The sequence below is a fragment of the Centroberyx gerrardi genome, chromosome 12, assembly GCF_048128805.1.
Source record: "Centroberyx gerrardi isolate f3 chromosome 12, fCenGer3.hap1.cur.20231027, whole genome shotgun sequence".
NCBI classification, from domain to species: domain Eukaryota; kingdom Metazoa; phylum Chordata; class Actinopteri; order Beryciformes; family Berycidae; genus Centroberyx; species Centroberyx gerrardi.
Window position 1 is genome coordinate 29,995,053 of NC_136008.1, and position 5,018 is coordinate 30,000,070.

The following is a 5,018-nucleotide window of genomic DNA, read 5'->3' on the forward strand; positions in this document are numbered from 1 at the left end:
TTGACTACCGTACATATTTTTTCCGAAATAAGGTCCCATGGTGGTCCACCGGAAGAGGAGGGACTTAGGCTCTCTATGGGAGAGAGAGAGGGGAGGACATGCAGCAAATGACCGCGGGCTGGATTCGAACACGGGTCGCTGCGGGAAGGACTGAGCCTTATATGGTACGCGCTCTACTCGGGACACCCCATATGTCACAATTCTGACTTTCTTTCTCACAATTCTGACTTTTTTTCTCACAATTCTGACTTTATATCTCACAATTCTGACTTTCTTTCTCAGAATTCTGACCTTATATCTCAGAATTCTGACTTTATTTCTCAGAATTCTGACTTTATATCTCAGAATTTTGACTTTTTTTCTCCCACTTCTGACTTTATATCTCACAATTCTGACTTTGTTTTTTTCTCTCACAAAAAAAGAAAAGAAGTCAGAATTGTGAGGAAAAAAAGTCAGAATTGTGCGATGTAAAGTCAGAGTTCTGAGATATAAAGTCACAGTTGCGAGAAAAAAACTCACAATAGAGTCGTTTTTTATTTTATTGAGTGGCGGGAATGGGCTTCCATACACCTCACTATCGCAGCTGAAGCCTGCGATAGTGAGGTGTATCACAGAGTGTGCTCCTGGGCCTCATGCTTTCCTCCCTGTGCTGAAGGTGGAGAGATTCACACATCAGGAGGAGGAAGTCTTCACAAAAATGTGCCAATGTTTCTCCGAAGAAGCTTTAAGATATTTTGCAGGAATGACAAGGAGTTCGTCAGTAAGAGTGAAGGTCTGAGTGATCTTGAAATCACTTATCACACAGTGACAAGTGATTTCATAATAACAATAATGTCATACTTTTTTGATCTCTGTAAGGAAATTTCCTTTTTGCTTGCTTACTTAATTTAGTCTCAACAATTGAGTTATTAATGGAAAGTTCCTGTCTCCCTGAATTTTTCACTAAATTAGAAAGTAAGGAGTCAAACTTACGGGATGTTTAAGGTGGTTTTGATGGGGTCTAGTTTTACATTTAAAGGAGACATAAAAATGTGTTATTTCTCACTGTACGTTTGTCACGCACCTCATGTATTCCACTTGTTGCTCGTCAGTGACCTCTCCTCCTTTTCTTTTCCTCCCAGATTGTGGAGAAGCTGAAGAAGACGGGCGGCCAACAGGCTTCTCCGTCTGCTGCTCTGGCCTGTGCCGGCCCAACGGACGTGGCCTGTGATTTCTGTACAAGCTGGTCTCAGCCACGGCCCCGTTGCAGGAAAAGATGTGCTCTAAGCATGACAAGTTGATGGAGGTCTACTGTCGTACGGACCAGCAGTGTGTCTGCTATCTGTGCACCATAGATGAACATAAGAGCCACAATACAGTGTCAGTTGCAGCAGAGAGAGCTGAGAAACAGGTAGGACCAGAATAACTTGTTGACGACATCTGTGGCCATAAAACATATTCACTGACAAAAAAATCTTTTCATGTTTTTCCTCTTTGAATGAGCTATGACTCAAATGTCCAGTGTAACTTTTATGGTATTAGAAATACAACCAGCCACAGAGAAAACACTTTCTGTTGCACCAATCCTAATATTGTCTTCCAGAAACAGCTGATTGTGAGTCAGCAGAAAGTCCAGGAGAGAGAGAGGCAGCTGAAGGAGCTGAGCCAGGCTGTGGAGGATCTCAAGGTGTGGAAATGGGAGCACAGTATATGATCCCATGTGTCTGCTACAGGGCTCACAGCCCATTAAAGGCTTGGCATTCATTAATGGAATCAGTTCAGTGTAAAATGGCACTGAGGAACATCTGAATAGGACCAAATGTTTGCACAGGGCATTTTATCACCATTTACACTTTCAACATTACAGGCTGATGAATGGACTAATATAGAAGATCTCTAGTCTAGATTTGTATATTTGGCTCTTCAGTTGCAGTGTGCAAGCTTCTCCTTTTAACACTGTGTGAATTCTCTGGACTTATGCTCCTGTCAAAGACGTTTCAGGCAGTATAATGGAGATAGTGTAAGTTTCTACATAGACACTACAGTAAATGTCCATCAGATCAGTGGTTCCTTTCCCCCTTTAATCCAGGTTCATTACTCTGAGGGACAATCCTCACAATTTGACCACAAGAAATCAGTGTTATGAATGAGCAAATAATCACAGCCATTTGTAATCACACATTTCAAAATGTGCACTTTGTAAAGCAGGCACCATGTGTGTGTTTTGTACTAGCAGAGTTCTGCCCAGACCGCAGTGGAGGCCTGTGAGATGATCTTCACTGAGCTGATCTGCTCCATCCAGAGGAGGCGCGGTGAGGTGAAGCAGCTGATCAGAGCCCAGGAGAAGACTGCGGTCGGTCAGGCTGAAGAACTGCTGCTGCAGCTGGAGGAGGAGATCGCCAAGCTAAGGAGGAGAGACACTGAACTGGAACAGCTGTCGCACGCTGACGACCACATCCGTTTCATTCAGGTAACGCACACTTTGGTTTTTTTAAAGATAGTTTAATGGTGTTTCTACATCATTCAATAATCACAGGGTTTCCTGCAGTGCGATATAGCCAAGACACTCTGTCTTGATTGTAAAACCCCCAAAATCCAAAACTACTTTGTGTTTATTCTCATTGAGACCAAAGCAATGTTGAAGACATTGTCCAAAACATTGACATCTGCTGGCCAAAAGTGACATTGCAACCAATGATGAGCATATCATTTTGAGAGATCACATAAAATTCTTCTTCTTCTTCACCAGGACACCATGATTATCTTTTTTTAAAACATTCTATTAATCCTAATTTATTCAAAACACACAGAATTGAACTCATAGCTGATATGTAGCAAAATATAAACAGCATTATTCCAGAAAGAAAACATCGCTGCTCAATGGAATTTACTTTTGCTGTCTGTATCCTTTTCCTCTACTTGTTCCTGTGTGTGTCTGTGCCTCTGTCTTCCCGGACTCTCTCCAGAGTTTCCAGTCTCTCTCCAGTCCCAGTGAATCTCCAGACTTGCCTCGTGTTGTTGTTCGTCCTCTACGCTACTTCAGAGACGCGAGTGACTCTGTGTCTGACCTGAGAGAGAAACTAGAGAGCATCCTGAAGGACACATGGCCCAGGATCTCTGCCACAGGTAGCTGACAGGAATAGAAATATCCACTCAGAGGAATCAATGTAGTGGCTTTACACATGTCCAGTGCTATTTAGGAAGTGATTATTCTGTTTCGTTTCTTTATTCTAGTATCTTCTGTAGATGTTGTACTGCCACCAGAGCCACAGACCAGAGAAGACTTTTTACTTCTACAACATATGAATGCATGAATAATTAGCTGAATGGCAGTAGGTTGATGTTAATACTCTGGTTTCTGCTTTGCTCTTCTGACAGATTGCTGTCCTCTTACACTGGATGTGAACTCAGTCTCCCCACGTCTCTCCCTGTCAGAAGACAACCGGAGGGTGATGGTTGTGTCAAAGAGGATAGCTTATCCTGCTCACTCAGACAGGTTTACTAACTTTAACCAAGTGTTGTGCAGAGAGGGTTTGTCTGGGTGATGTTATTGGGAGGTGGAGTGGAAGGGTGGCACTCTGTCTGCAGCAGTTTCATACAAAGACATCAGCAGAACATCAGGTGACTCAGGTTTTGGATATAACGACAAGTCCTGGAGTTTAGAGTGCTCTCAACGTGGTTACACTTTCCTACACAATAATGTAGTAACAGGAGTGTCAGGCCGTCGTTCCTCCAGGGTCGGAGTGTACCTGGATTATGAGGCAGGTACTCTGTCCTTTTATAGCGTCTCTGACACGATGACCCTGCTCCACAAAGTCCACACCACTTTCACTCAGCCGCTCTATGCTGGGCTTCGGCTGCTCATTAATAACTATGAGGACTTTGCAGAGCTGATCAAGTTATGGTAGTGAAGGAGCTGAATATGTAATTTGCTGACATTGGACTGACATCGGCATCTCAATAAAAATTGGATATGGGCCTGTCAGCGTTGTTCACTGCTGATATGATGGAGGAGAGGATGTGATTTGACTCAACAGCTTCAGGGAGGCAGACTGTAAAACCTGTGATGAAACCTGCCTCACTCTGAATTAAGGAGCTGCTAATCAGCCTAAAATCATTTTATTTTCATGTTTTTTTTTTTTTTACCAATGGTCTTACAGCTATTTCAGAGGCTTTTCAACCCTGCCAAGAAAAACAAAATGTCCTGAAAATGCTGAATCCTTACAAGCGTTTTGAATTTTTGGCATGAAAATGGTGAAACTTAAATACAGAATATCTGCAAAATATAGTGATATCAGCAGCTTCAATCCAAAAACATTGGTATCAGCCTTCAAAAACCCTATCGCTCGAAGCCTAATTGCACATAAATGATTAAAAATTGTTTACAAGTGTTTACACTGTGTTCTTACTGTTTTGTAGAGTCCACAGTGTTATTTAGTGAGACTCCATGTATGTTTTAATTTATTTTCACATTATGTCTAGTCTATGTAAAACAGGATTTGTATCTTTTGTAAGATGTCTAATTTAGAAAATAATTAAATAAATAAATAAATGCATTGACTCACAGTTCACCATTTCTGATTTTCATTAGTACATTAGCAGAACCTTTATGGGACGATAAGTCTTAACAGGCTAAAGTGCATTGTTTATTATGGAAGATTTTTTTCTCGTTTATTTTGATGAATTGATGCTGAATTACAACATCTTCATCAAAATAGAACAATAAAACTATTAAAAAAAATCAAACCCAAATACAAAGAACAAACACTCCTTCACTCTCTCTCTGTATCTCTCTGAAATTCTTTTTGTACTCAAGTGTAGAAGGTGTAGGATGAGACCAGAGATTATAAAACAATCAAGTGTGTGTGTGTGTTTAATGTGTAATTCTACATTAAACATATGGGGGGAAAGAGAGTGAAAAGAAGAGGAATAAAGTACAGCATCTACAACATCTTGTCAGTCTTCCTCTCTCTCTCGGTAGAGGAATTCTCTTGTTGCTTGCCTGCTCCACAGGGAGGTCAGAGGTCACGGTCGGATAC

The 5,018-nt window shown here is 41.4% G+C and overlaps 2 pseudogenes across 1 annotated transcript; both read left to right on the top strand.

Moving 5' to 3' along the window:
* The first annotated feature begins 975 nt into the window (after nt 1-975).
* Nucleotides 976-3,293, top strand: LOC139930778 (tripartite motif-containing protein 29-like; annotated as a pseudogene). The gene is made up of 6 exons (XR_013506925.1): nt 976-984; nt 1,122-1,390; nt 1,583-1,666; nt 2,216-2,449; nt 2,946-3,105; nt 3,214-3,293. The product of XR_013506925.1 is annotated as a tripartite motif-containing protein 29-like (transcript).
* A 33-nt stretch (nt 3,294-3,326) lies between these two features.
* On the top strand, nt 3,327-4,532 carry LOC144537813 (neoverrucotoxin subunit beta-like; annotated as a pseudogene).
* Nucleotides 4,533-5,018: the final 486 nt, after the last annotated feature.